The 15,360-nt window shown below is 44.6% G+C and overlaps 1 long non-coding RNA gene across 1 annotated transcript; it reads left to right on the forward strand.

Moving 5' to 3' along the window:
* Positions 1-12,941: 12,941 nt before the first annotated feature.
* On the forward strand, positions 12,942-14,616 carry LOC140480347 (uncharacterized). The gene is made up of 2 exons (XR_011961271.1): positions 12,942-13,131; positions 14,355-14,616. It is a non-coding gene; the product is annotated as an uncharacterized lncRNA (long non-coding RNA).
* The last annotated feature ends 744 nt before the right edge of the window (positions 14,617-15,360 follow it).

Below are 15,360 nucleotides of genomic sequence, written 5' to 3' on the forward strand. Positions count from 1 at the left end.
TCCCCCAACCCCTTACAGCCTTCCTACAATAATACAATATATAATATAACAAAACAATATTGCATTTTCTGAAAACAGGAAATAAGGAGTTAGGTGAGAGAAGATTTAGTACATGGTGGTTGTGCAGGGATGACTATATGAGTTGTAGGAGGTTATTGGAGAAAATGGGTGGATGTTACAAATAACTTTGATTATTAACTGTCAACTCTCCAGTTTCCTAATACACACTCCTTATGCCCTCCTGTACATTCTCCCCTCCTCCATCTCATTCCTTGCTCTGCCTTTGTTCCCAGAATCACTTCACACACCCTCTTTCCCTCATAATTCCCTTTGTGTCATGTACCCACAAGAACACTCTGCCTTATTAACAGATCTCGATACTTGCACTTATACCTAGAGAAGCAGTTTATCTGATTACTATCCCATTGCTGTTTTGCAGGAGCTTGTTTTGTGCACATTGGCAGCTGCATTTCCTGCCTTACACCTGCAATGGCAGGAGATATAAAATGCTTTGCAACATTCTGATGTCATAAAGTGTGCTACATAAATGCAAGTTATTTTGTTCTTGTTGTATCCTGTCTCCACAAGTAATTGCTACATTTTCGATATCCAGTACCTGCAGTATTTTGCTTTGGTATTTTTAATTGACACACTAACTTCCAGTCAGACAGGGGCAGTCATTGACTGCTGTAGCTAGCGTAGAGTCGGTTTCCAACTAGGGTGGTGATCTGATCCACAAAGCTGGGAGGGGAAGCTCTGATCGCTGATCCAGGGTCAGGGGTAGCTGGGTGGTTGTCCCACTCCAGTCCTGCTACAGGCTGTACATGATGGAGCTTGGGGCTTCAGTCTAAGGAGCTGGGAGATGTTCTTACTTTTTTCAAGAGGTTCTCCTCCCTTCAGTTGCAAGGTCATCTAAGGACTTGGCAGGAAAACCAGTCACCATGGCCAAATGCAAAGCAGAGGCAGCCAGAGTCATTCAAACGTTCAATAGGCCTTTTGGGAATGGGTGGTTAACGCCCAATCCTGCTTCCAATAAATCTAGAATGGGAAGGTTAGAGATGGGTTTGAGATTTTATAAATGTTAATATCATAACTGATCTCCAACCCACGAGGGTCACAGTGGTCTTCTTGTTGGACTAGTAGTCTAGGGGCTGGATAATTAATTACTCAATAATACACACTTCTTACTTCAATTACAGTGGCTAATAATGACATCGCAAGTCATCTGACAATTTAAACACTTATCACGTCATAACCCTTCAGCAGGGTTCTGCAAAGATTTTCAAACTGTCAACTAAGACAAGTGTTTGAACATTTCCTAAAGTCTCCTTATTTGATGAAAGTATTTTGGGGGAAAATTTCTCCCAGTGCTTTCGATGGCAAACACTCCCTCCATTAAAGGATGTGGTGATGTGGTGGTGGTGGTGTTGGACTGGAATGGACAAGGTCAGAAGTCGCACGACACCAGGTTATAGTCCAACAGGTTTATTTGAAACCAGAAGCTTTCAGACCACTGCTCCTTCGTTAGGTGACTTCACCTGATGAAGTAGCAGCGATCCGAAAGCTTGTGGTGTCAAATAAACCTGTTAGACAATAATCCGGTGTCGTGCGACTTCTGACCTTATCAAAGGATGTGCATTAGGGATCTCTCCCGCCTGCAGAAAGGTTGCTGTAATTCACTGTGAGAAAAACAAAGGTTTTGGTGATTCCTGACTCCAGGAGTTTGCAGAAATCTTGCCTATGTGATTGGCAGCATAAAACAACATGGCTATTTCCTCAGAGTGTAGTTGATCCATCATTCCAGCCCTGAAGACTAAACTGCTGTTTGCAACTGGGATGGATTTTGCACACATTCCTTGTATTATGTAACTACCTTCTACTCACTGTCTTTGTTAGAGAAATAATCAATTGGTGTTATCTAGCTATCTTCCACACACTGCATCTTGCTAGAGAAATCATTTTCCTTTTATTGTTGGAGCTTGCTCAGATCTGTTCTACAGTTTGTGGAGACTTTTTTTAATGGGTTTTTGTAAATCGATTTTGTTTGGGCACTGTCATGTCATAAATCCACATTGTTTCCCCTGCCTCATTGGCTGATACAATGGGGTGATAAGCAAATGTTACAAAGTTTAAAATACCAGTTTACATTAATTTGCACGAATTTCAAGTGGCCAATAGTAACACAGGTGGTGTTCTAATTTTAGATTTATTTACGGTTGAGGCAAGATATCGGAAAATGTGCAAACTTCCAAACTTCCACTAAATTCAAATCTAAAGTCACTCTCTGTTTATCTGTGCTGCTGCACCTCTGAAGAAGTCATGACAAAGGATTGGGAGAAGCTTTGAGGAAGTTCCTGAACAGTGGAAATGGAGCAATTGTTCTACATCGTTGTTGAGCCACAGCAGTTTGGCCAGCACTGTGACTCTGGCTGACTTGGGTGGCAAGCTGATTTGACATTCACATTGGGTCACATAAAGATCTCATTGTCAGCATATCTGTTACTGGCACAGAGTATGTTCCTTGTAATATAGAAACCCTACGGTAGAGAAAAAGGCCATTCTTCCCAATGAATCTGCACCAACCCTCTGAAGAGCATCCCACCCATTCTCAGCTCCCTGTCCTATCCTCCGAACCCCATATTTCCTCTTGGCTAATCCACCTAGCCTGCACTTCTTTGGGAAGAAACTGGCAGAAGCAGAGAGAATATGCAAAGGCAGATACCCAAGCTAGAATTGAACCCGGGTCCCAGGCATTGTAAAACAGCAGGGCTGACCACTGGGCCAGCATGCCACCAGCTCAACAATCCACACAATGTTAACTGATTGCCTTGCCAAAGTTTAGCCCTCAAGTAAGCCTGGGTTCAGCTTTGTAGGACTGGGAGGAGTACAAAGGCTCCCCTGGGTTCCATAAAACCAACCAGTGCATGCTATCACGGTAGACTCCATCGCTCGTACTTTCTTCTGGATGAGCTGCAGATGCTATTTTTTCCATGGACCATATACTAGTGAGGCCTGGCCCTCGAAATGGACCAGGCCTTTCTCTGGGCTATTGGAGCAGCCAATAGCTTCGAGTCACTGCCTGAAATCAACAATGTGGAATAATCTACATCGTCACCACCTTTTGGAATCCAGTGCTTCTGTGTCATCATTTGTTTTAGAAGTAAATATTATCTCCAACTTAGTCTGATTCTGGTGGCCTAACTGTGAAATCTTCTTCATTCTTTTAAGTTGCCAGGAGGTTTTGGTGGGCAGTAGTAAGGTTTCATATGAAGTCAGAGAACAAGAGCTGGATTTGAGCAGCCCTCTGGAATGGGCCAATGGGCTAGAAGGGCTTTAAGAGTGAGCCTGATTCGTTCTCTCTGCTGCAGCAGCAGAAATGTTACTGGCAGCCAAATTTAGTGCCCATTTAAGGGCCACCTCCGGCCTACATTTTACCAACACTGGCAGGTAAATGCTGCGAGCAAAATGGCAGGTAAATGCTGCGAGCAAAATGGCGGGTAAATGCAGTGAGACAAAATGGCGGGTAAATGCTGAGGGCATTCCAGCAGGGAATGGGGTGAAGGGCCTGCTTCGTGGTAGCTCCAGGGCCATGGAAGGGCTTTCTGGTGGCAATGGCCATCTCTCTGACCAGGGAGCTGTGATTGGAAAGTGCACCTGTGCCCAGTCACCAGGCCAGTGACCAAAATTCTATTCGTTTTAAAATAGTGGTGGAAAAGGATAGACCAGATCTAAAAGTTGAAGTTTTAAATTGGAGGAAGGCTAATTTTGATGGTATTAGGCAAGAACTTTCAAAAGCTGATCGGGGGCAGATGTTCGCAGGTAAATGGATGGCTGGAAAATAGGAAGCCTTCAGAAATGAGATAATGAGAGTCCAGAGACATTATATTCCTCTTAGAGTGAAAGGCAAGACTGGTAGGCATAGGGAATGCTTAATGACTAGAGAAATTGAGGTTTTGGTTAAGAAACAGAAGGAACCATATGTCAGGTATAGATAGATTGAGTGAATCCTTAGAAGAAAATAAAGGCAGTAAAAGTATACTTAAGAGGGAAATCAGGAGGGCAAAAAGGGGACATGAAATAGCTTTGGCAAATAGGGTTAAGGGGAATCCAAAGGGATTTTATAAATATATTAAGGACAAAAGAGTTAGAATAGGGCCCCTCAAAGATCAGCAAGGCAGCATTTGTGTGGAGCCTCAGGAGATGGGGGAGATACTAAATGAGTATTTTGTATCAGTGTTTACTGTGGAGAAGGACATGGAAGATATAGAATGTGGGGAAATAGATGGTGACATCTTGAAAAATGTCCATATTACAGAGGAGGAAGTGCTGGATGTCTTGAAACACATAAAAGTGGATAAATCCCCAGAATCTGAGCAGGTGTACCCGAGAACTCTGTGGGAAGCTAGAGAAGTGATTGCTGGGCCTCTTGCTGAGATATTTATATCATCAATAGTCACAGGTGGAGGTTGGCTAATGTGGTGTCACTGTTTAAGGAGGGTGGTAAGGACAAGCCAGGGACCTATAGACCAGTGAGCCTGATATCGGTGGTGAGCAAGTTGTTAGAGGGAATCCTGAGGGACAGGGCTTACATGTATGTGAAAAGAAAGGTCTAATTAGGGATAGTCAATATGGCTTTGCGTGTGGGAAATCATGTCTCACATAATTGATAGATTTTTTTGAAGAAGTAACAAAGAGGATTGATGAGGTCAGAGTGGCAGACGTGATCTATATGGATTTCAGTAAGGCGTACGACAAGGTTCCCCTTGGGAGACTAGTGAGCAATGTTAGATATCATGGAATACAAGGAGAACTAGCCATTTGGATACAGAACTGGCTTGAAGATAGAAGACAGCACAGTGGTGGAGGGTTGCTTTTCAGACTGGAGGCCTATGACCAGTGGTGTGCCACAAGGTTAGGTACTGGATCAACTGCTTTTTGTCATTTATGTAAATGATTTGGATGTAAATATAGGAGGTATAGTTAGTAAGTTTGCAGATGACACCAAAGTTGGAGGTGTAGTGGACAGCAAAGAAGGCTACCTCAGAGCACAACAGGATCTAGATCAGATGGGCCAATGGGCTGAGGAGTGGCAGGTGGAGTTTAATTTAGATAAATATGAGGCGCAGCATTTTGGAAAAGCAAATCAGAGCAGGGCTTGTATACTTAATGGTAAGGTCCTAGGGAGTGTTGCTGAACAAAGAGACCTTGGCGTTCAGGTTCATAGCTCCTTGAAAGTAGAGTCTCAGTAGACAGGATAGTGAAGAAAGCATTTGGTATGCTTTACTTTTGTTGGGTAGAGCATTGAGTACAGGAGTTGGGAGGTCATGTTGCGGCTGTACAGAACATTGGTTAGGCCACTGTTGGAATATTGTGTGCAATTCTGGTCTCCTTTGTATTGGAAGGATGTTGTGAAATTTAAATGGTTCAGAAGAGAGTTAGGGTTGGAGGATTTGAGCTATAGGGATTGGTTGAATAGATTGGGGCTGGCTTCCGTGAAGTATCGGAGGCTGCGGAGTGACCTTTTAGAGGTTTATAAAATCATGAAGGGCATGAATAGGGTGAATAGACAAGGTCTTTTCCCTCAGGTCGGGGAGTCCAGAACTGGAGGGCATAGGTTTAGGGTGTGAGAGGAAAGAATTAAAAGAGATCCAAGAGGCAAGAGGATGATGTGTGTATGGAATCAGCTGCCAGAGGAATTGGTGGATGCTGGTAAAATGTTAGCAATTAGAAGACTTCTGGATGGTACATGAATAGGAAGGGTTTAGATTAGATTCCCTACAGTATGGAAAAGGACCATTTGGCCCAACAAGTCCACACCAACCCACCCAGACCCATTCCCCTATCCTGTATTGACCCTTTACTAACACTTTGGGCAATTTATCATAGCCAATTCACTTGACCTGTACATCTTTGGAATGTGGGAGGAAACCAGTGCACCTGGAGGAAACCAACGCAGGTACATACAGACAGTCACCCGAGGTAGGAATTGAACCCAGGCCCCTGGCGCTGTGAGGTATGTGCCAAGTGCAGGCAAATTGGATTAGATCAGATTAGGCTATCTGGTTGGCATGGATGAGTTGGACTGAAGGGTCTGTTTCCATGTTGAACATCTCTGTGACTCTATGAACTGAACACTCCACACTGAGAGTCCCTGATATCCAGCCTTGACTACCGTTTGAGAGTCCTCACCTCACTACCTCCTTGACCGAACTGACTGACCCGCCCACCTCCCAGCTGCCCCCATCAGCTAACAGACTAGCTCCCTGAGCTGCCAACTACACTTTTTGACCTGACCTGTCTATCTGCACCATTGGACACACCATCTCCAGCCAGACAGCCCCTCCTGACTACCCCTTAAACACACTGATCCACCCACCTAACCATCCTCACTCACCCACTTACTCACCCCTGTCACCACCTACTCACCTCACTTATCCCCATCCTCACTTACCCACTCTCCTCTCCTCAACCTCCTCACTTACCCACTCTCCTCACCTCACCCTCCTCACTTACCCACTCTCCTCACCCTCCTCACTTACCCACTCTCCTCACCTCACCCTCCTCACTTACCCACTCACCTCACCCTCCTCACTTACCCACTCTTCTCACCTCACCCTCCTCACTTACCCACACACCTCACCTCACCCTCCTCACTTACCCACTCTTCTCACCTCACCCTCCTCACTTACCCACACACCTCACCTCACCCTACTCACTTACCCACTCTCCTCACCCACCCTCCTCACTTACCCACTCACCTCGCCCTCCTCACTTACCCACTCACCTCACCTCACGTTCCTCACTTACCCACTCTCCTCACCCTCCTCACTTACCTACTCACCTCGCCCTCCTCACTTACCCACTCACCTCACCTCACGTTCCTCACTTACCCACTCTCCTCACCCTCCTCACTTACCTACTCACCTCGCCCTCCTCACTTACCCACTCACCTCACCTCACCCTCCTCACTTACCCACCCAGCTCACCTCACCCTCCTCACTTACCCGCTCTCCTGAACCACTCTCCTCACTTACCCACTGTCATCACCCTCCTCACTTACCAACTCTCCTCACCTCACCCTCCTCACTTACGCACTCTCCTCACCTCACCCTCCTCACTTATCCACTCACCTCACCCTCCTCACTTACCCACTCACCTCACCCTCCTCACTTACCCACTCTCCTCACCTCACCCTCCTCACTTACCCACTCTCCTCACCTCACCCTACTCACTTACCCACTCTCCTCACCTTACCGTACTCACTTACCCACTCTCCTCTCCTCACCCTCCTCACTTACCTACTCTCTTCACCCTCCTTCCTCCCTTTCCACTCTCCTCACCCACCCTCCTCACTTACCCACTCTCCTCACCCACCCTCCTCACTTGCCCACTCTCCTCACCTAATCCTCCTCACTTACCCACTCTCCTTACCCATCCTCCTCACTTACCCACTCTCCTCACCCTCCTTACTTACCCTCCTCACTTACCCACTCTCCTCACCTCACCCTCATCACTTACCCACTCTCCACAACCACTCTCCTCACTTACCCACTGTCATCACCCTCCTCACTTACCAACTCTCCTCACCTCACCCTCCTCACTTACCCACTCTCCTCACCTCATCCTCTTCACTTACCCTCTCTCCTCATCTCACCCTCCTCACTTACCCACTCTCCTCACCCTCCCTCCTCACTTGCCCACTCTCCTCACCTAATCCTCCTCACTTACCCACTCTCCTCACCCTCCCTCCTCACTTACCCACTCTCCTCACCCACCCTCCTCACTTGCCCACTCTCCTCACCTAATCCTCCTCACTTACCCACTCTCCTTACCCATCCTCCTCACTTACCCACTCTCCTCACCCTCCTTACTTACCCTCCTCACATATCCACTCTCCTCACCTCACCCTCATCACTTACCCACTCTCCTCACCTCACCCTCCTCATCTACCCACTCTCCTCACCCTCCTCACCTACCTAATCAGCTTACCCACCCTCCTCACCTACTCATTCTCCTTACCTCACCCTCCTTCACTTACCCCTCAGCTTACCCACCTTCCTCACTTACCCACTCAGCTTACCCACCATCCTTGCTTACCCACTCTCCTCACCCTCCTCACTTACCCACTCTCCTCACCTCACACTCCTCACTTACCCACTCTCCTCACCCTCCTCACTTACCCACTCTCCTCACCTCACCCTCCTCACTTACCCACTCTCCTCACCTCACACTCCTCACTTACCCACTCTCCTCTCCTCACCCTCCTCACTTACCCACTCTCCTCACCTCACCCTCCTCACTTACCCACTCTCCTCACCTCACCCTCCTCACTTACCCACTCTCCTCACCTCACCCTCCTCACTTACCCACTCTCCTCACCCTCCTCACTTACCCACTCTCCTCACCTCACCCTCCTCACTTACCCACTCTCCTCACCCTCCTCACTTACCCACTCTCCTCACCTCACCCTCCTCACTTACCCACTCACCTCACCCTCCTCACTTACCCACTCTCCTCACCTCACCCTCCTCACTTACCCACTCTCCTCACCCTCCTCACTTACCCACTCTCCTCACCTCACCCTCCTCACTTACCCACTCACCTCACCCTCCTCACTTACCCACTCTCCTCACCTCACCCTCCTCACTTACCCACTCACCTCACCTCACCCTCCTCACTTACCCACTCTCCTCACCTCACCCTCCTCACTTACCCACTCACCTCACCCTCCTCACTTACCCACTCTCCTCACCTCACCCTCCTCACTTACCCACTCACCTCACCCTCCTCACTTACCCACTCTCCTCACCTCACCCTCCTCACTTACCCACTCTCCTCAACCTCCTCACTTAACCACTCTCCTCACCTCACCCTCCTCATTTACCCGCTCTCCTCACCTCACCCTCCTCACTTACCCACTCACCTCACCCACTTTCTTCACTGACCTGCCCACTAACCAACCCATTCATTTAGTCATCTACTTCCTCATTCACAAGATATGAGTCAGGAGACCCAGTTTCAAGTCCCACCTGTTTTGGAGTTGAGTAATAAACATCCCTGTACAGGCTGGTTCAAAAATATTTTTTATCAGCCATTCACCCACTCACTGAGATTTTCACTGAACAAATGAAACCTTCGATTCTGCAACCAGTGCCATAAAAAGGGACGTTTAGTTTGTGTGTAGTTGTCTTTGCTGCTTTCTGTGGGGATATCTGTGCTGGAGGAGGTCTCCTGGCTGCTGTATCAGCTGTCTGTCTGCTTTAAACATAATCAGGTAAACGGACTGCCTCAGGACTGAGGCACGTTGCCCTTCTTCCAACAGCCTTGCTCATGACTACCTTTATCAGGGTCACTGTCGAGACAGCAGTGTTGGTGTTGACCAGGCTGGCAGTTCTGGGAGGAAGCCCATCATTGTCAATTGGATGGTGAGCCTGGTTGGTGGCTTCGTAATCGGTTGCCACCTGTAAAATACTGTCCAGGGTCTTGCATCTTGTCTGAACAAGCTCCGGCCCCTACAATTACCCCTGGCTTGTTTTACAATTCAGTGCTGAAAATGTGTTGCTGGAAAAGCGCAGCAGGTCAGGCAGCATCCAAGGAGCAGGAGAATTCGGTCCCAAGTTTCAGTTCCAATGGAAGCAATTCCCCACTCATGGGACTGCCTCTATAAGACAGCAAGAGGATCCACAATGCTACAAGCATCCAATTGGTTTATGAATTGTAGCAGAATCATCAAAATGAACCAAAATATCTAAAATAGGAAAGAAAAACTATAAATTGTAGTGATCCAACATGAAAAGTTTAAGTACTGAAATACACAGAAGGACAAACTGTGCCTGTGCAGAGAAAAGACAAGTTTTGAAAATTATATACCTAAACTATGTACTTTTAAATTTTACTTTTTTCTCTTTAGTGATGCTGCGTTTGTGTCTTCAGCACTTCCAACTTCCATAATCATGTTATTTTACACAATTAAGAGATGTATGACTGAGCTACAGAATGTCTGAACCAATTAACGGCTCGGTCATGCTGACTGAATAGTGGGGTTGTGGGTTCAAGCATTACCATCTATGAGCAGTTCAGTTTCACATCTCAGAGCTGTTTCTTGTTCTCATTGTGTACCTTTGAAACATGAAGCTTTGTTTGAACATTGCTAAAAAGCCAATATTTGCTGGACTGGTTTGCTGATCTGGAGTTGCACGGATGGTTGCCACACTGATTGGCAAATTAGTTAAGGATATTAGGAAGAGTGATGAGTAACTTGAGATAACCTGAGGCCACTCTGTAGTGGAGGCTCACAGACTGTGCTCGAAAGTTTTACTTTTCACTTGGGAGTGAAGCTTCAGATACGCTTTTGTATGTGAGCACTCAGATATAAGCAGGCTGTAAAAGAAAATAAAGTCTGAAGAATTGGTATCCATACAGTGCCTAATGATAGCTCTTAAACTGCTTCGTACAGAATCAATCAGCTCGTCCAGTTTGCTACATGGATAAAATTTGACATCTATTTTGTGTACATCAAGATGCCCACAAGCAGTGGAAAGGTGAATGGTTCACTCCTTTGCCTCAGTGGTAAGCTTAGGGGCGAATTCTGATTAGATATGTCAGCACAATCCCTGGATTTCAAAGTGCTGAGGTTGTTGGTTGGTGGGGAGGCAGCTTGGTAGTAGGGAGTGTGATTTCATGCCGGCAGGAGATTGTGAGTGTTATGGAGCTCAGAGGACCATTCCTGCTTCTTGTGGTGCTAGAGGAAGGTTAGTAAAAGATGGTAAACTGGAGAAATTGTGCCACAACTTGTGTGCACCAAAGGACCCAACATTTGTTTTATGCTGTGATGTTAGGAAAGGACAGAGCCAAACATTATTTGTCAATGTTATCCTCACTTACCATCTACAAAGCAGGTACAACCCAAGGATGAAATTTTGATCATTTTTGCCTCCTTGATACTGCACACTATTTGCATGATATCTTGTAATGTATGTCACCCTCAGTTTTTATGTTCGTCCTCCATACCTAGAGATGGTCAGAATTCAAATAGTAAAGCCTGCAATGTCTCATGCCACTGGTTAGACTTTGCATGAAGGCAGCACATATCAAAAGATTGTTGGCGTACAATCTGTAGTTTTCTATCCATGACTTTCAACATACTCTCCGTTGTAAATTCCTTATATGGAATCTAAATGTGTTTATACTTGGTTTGCTGTCACATTTCAAACCATTAACATTTGTCCTTAATTACTCGATTTCACCCAAGATTGCCTGGAAATAGTAATGTTTCCTGTATGTTTTGCTCTGTCTCTCTGGCTCATGCCCCGCCCTGGCCATAAAGCTATTTTTCGACGAGTGAATGAATGTCAGGTCATGAGTGTATTTGAATTTTGTCTGAATTTGATTTCCCTATTTGCAATAAAACTGGAACAAAACCATCTTCTTTCCTAACAACTGAGTGGTATTGAAATTTGTACAGTCTGAATTTCAGGATATACCAGGTACACCACATACTTATATCGTATTCAGCTCTCAACGAAAACCCATTCCCCACATCCTTTCTCCGAGTAAGTGTTGCTCACCTATCAGTTCTTCACCTTACTGATTTACATTGGTTCAGGGCTCCTTAATGTCACCAATTTAAACCTTTTTTTTAAATCAAGTGCTTCCATGGGCATCTTGTTCTCCCCGTCACCATTTTTTTGTCACCCTCTGTAACAATCCAGACACCTCTGTTCATCTGAATGTGGTCTTTTGTGAATGCCCCCCCTTGCCCTTTATCCCATTGTCGGCCATTTTCCATTGACTGTCCAGGCCTTACTCACTGGAATTGTTTCCCTAAATTCTTTGCCTCTCCATTATCCTCTTTCCTCTTTTTAAAACTTCAACCTGGCTTTCATTGGTTTGTCCTAATACTCCTTCTTTGGCTCAGTGTCCACTGATTTCAGATTTGAATTCTTTTCTTGTTAGCAAACAAAGGGGTGGCACAGTGGTTAGCACAGCTGCCTCACAGTACCAGGGACCCAGGTTCAATCCCTGCCTCAGGTAACTGTCTGTGTGGAGTTTGCATGTTCCCCCTGTGTCTGCGTGGGTTTCCTCCGGGTGCTCCGGTTTCCTCCCACAATCCAAAGATGTGCAGGTCTGGTGAATTGCCTATGATAAATTACCCATTGTGTTTGATGCATTCGTCAGGGGTAAGTAGGGGAATGGGTCTGTGTGGGTTAATCTTCGGGGGGTTGGTGTGGACTTGTTGGGCCGAAGGGCCTGTTTCCACACTGTAGATAACCTAATCTAAACTTTGCTCCACTGTTGATATTTCATCCACTGCTGTCCCTAAATAAGGTGGCAACCTTACAAAATTAGCTGCATGCACCCACAGATCCAACCGGAATTTAACTAAAATGTTCAAGGAGTCGAACAGACTTATGGAAGACAATGGGATAGCCTTTCCATTTTCCACACATTCTAATCTGAGCACATTGTTCAAGATAATTTGTCCAGCTTTGAGGGTAACTGACTGACTTTTTCTTTTGTTCATTTCGTTTGTTTCTTTGCCCCTCTTCATTTTACAATTGCAGAATGTCAGCTATTCTGTGGCAGTAAAATGGTTGGTGGTGTATGTTTAAGTACAGTACTTGGCCTATGATGCTTCTGAGCACACTAGTTAGAGGCTGACTTGAACCTGTCACTTTTTGTCATCTGTGTGATGAGTTATTTTTCAAGTGCTCAGCTGCTTGTTGATAGGGAGGCCCCTGGTGATAAGCTGACAAAAGCTGACTTGGCAGCCAAAGAAAGGGGAATCCTCTCACTTATGTCAGCCTAGCAGGCTGTGAGTATTCCCCCGCGGCCAAAGGGTCGGGCTGGTCAAGGTGTTATAGCAGGCTGTGTTGCTGGCTGCATCTCCATCTGGAGTGGAATTGACAGGAATACTTGGATGTCTTTTCAAAACATAGTGATCTAAGATTGATCTCTCCTGGAGCCAGTAAGGAGTTGCTTCTAATCAGCAACATGTTTTTAATCTACTTTACGGAGACTTAAAACCACAATGCTTCAGGATTCAAGCTTTGAAAGGTTTAAAAGTTTAGTATTAAATAGCCTTGGAGATTTGTTACCTTTTACAACCTAGATTCATGTACAGCAATACAGGTACGTCTGAATAGAGTTGGGTTGCATGGCTCTTTGAGAACATTAGAATTAAAGATACCACTTTCAGATACCACTTCAATTTCACCATTTTCTCTTGTAAGGACACAAAACAAACCTGGTAGTATGAGTCCATGCTGGAAACAGCAGAGCAATATTGAAAGTATAGCACACTGATTATCCTAGGCTGTTATTATGTTGCAGGACCAGTTTAAAACTGTGGGTTGAACAGATCAGAAACTACACAGCTTGCTTTGGTTGTGATTACACACAGCTATTGGACATTTAAAGCAATGGAATTCAATTTAGGGGACTAGAAGTCTGGTCTAAAAGCTACAGAATAACTAGCTAGTTTACGAAGGGAATGTACGAATCGTGATAGAGTACTGGATACATTAGACATGGACAATCGTGTTAAATTGGTTATAAAGAATGGGTAGTCTATCTCACACATCACAAATGGAATTAACAACTGGTGAGATATAAACTGAGCAGCAGACTCACTACCACTTGTTCAGACAAAAACACCAAATCAAAATTACTTCCAGGTGGTGTTCAAATGGAACTTTACAAATTTCCAATACTAGTTTGCATTAGAGATGGAATTTTATGTTTAGAATTTTATACAAAATGAAACAAGTTAAATTGTTTATGTAATTGTGGATATGATGGTCTCAATAGCCCCATTAACACCAGTCCATGGACTGACAAGTATAATGCAGAAAGGATTGTACAATTAAGGATCTCGTTTTCATTTTGCAAACTGAAACTTTAATTAGTCTGTTCCATTATTATATTTATTTATTGTTATTGTCTTTGGGTATAGTTACACTGACTCATTCCAAATGTGAGAATTCAGCTGCCGACCAATATAGGCACAAAATTACTGGGGAAACCTCTTTGATAAATCTCATGCGTTATCCATGACAGTATCTAGCTCAGTGTTGGACCACATTGAAAATGCTGCTAGTGAGCTCTGGACACTCAGATGGCTCCCGTACTCTTATTTTCGTAGCTGTACTTTGAAATCAACGACCTGATTTACATATTTAAGCAGCAGCATACCTGTATCAGATAGATGGCCAGTTTATTCCATTTCTAAAAAAAAATCCAGCAATTGTTGGAGAAACCCAGCAGGTCTGGCAGCATATGTGAGGAGTAAATAGAGTTAATGTTTTAAGTCCTGTGGCCCTTCTTCAGAACAAGTCTCTGTTTTCTCTTTACAGATGCTGTCACATGCTTCCTGCTGAAGGGCTTATGCCCAAAACATCGATTCTCCTGCTCCTCGGATGCTGCCTGACCGGTTGTGCTTTTCCAGTGCCACACTCTTCAACTCTGATCTCTAGCATCTGCAGTCCTCACTTTCTCTTTGGTGCTGTCAGACCTGCCAGGTTTCTTGACTGATGGCTGTTTGTGTTTCAGATTTCTGGCATCTGCTGCTCTTTATTTTGTTATGTACAAAAAAATAAATATCGCCTTGTAAATCAAGATTAAGATTATTTCTAACTGCCGAATGCCAATTTTTCAGGTGCAAACTAATTGGGAATTTATTTATAATTTATATCATATATTTTATTTACATAACGTATAATACAATGTTAATACAATCTAGAACGAGGCTGAGAATTCATGCCAATAAATGAATTTATTAACATTAAACAGGCAAGTTTAAACCACCCAGTATACTGTTAGTACATCTTTATTATTCTTCTCACAATGTCAAGTCAATGTCAGTGCTGCTCCTCTGCTACCTCATAAGTTAAAATTGATCCTTGTACAATGGTCCTTAAATTTTAACATCCATACACAGCTAATTTCAAGTAGATTGAACAAATAGTGATCAGGAATGGGACTTCAGAGACTTTTTGTCGTTTCTTCTACAGTGAAAATGGGCAAGTCTGATCCAATGCAAATGCTGATACTAGCTAATTGCAAGCATAAAGCAAGAACTGAGGGTGGGACACCAGACCATTGGTTATGCTAAATTCTAATAATTAATTATTGTTCATAGTTTGTTGATTCATGTTAAATACATTCTTTGTTTCTCTGACATACACTTACATAAATACACCATATTCATTTACACCCATTCACAGTCTTATGGACAGGGGAGAGATGTAGGATAATTTCCCCATATTGTCACCTGTTGCCATGACTGATATATTTTAGAGAAGAATGTTTTATGCTGTTTAGCGCTGTGACTTGTAAGTCCCTGAAAGTTTAAATATTTTC

This window comes from Chiloscyllium punctatum, chromosome 8 (assembly GCF_047496795.1).
Source record: "Chiloscyllium punctatum isolate Juve2018m chromosome 8, sChiPun1.3, whole genome shotgun sequence".
Lineage (NCBI taxonomy): Eukaryota > Metazoa > Chordata > Chondrichthyes > Orectolobiformes > Hemiscylliidae > Chiloscyllium > Chiloscyllium punctatum.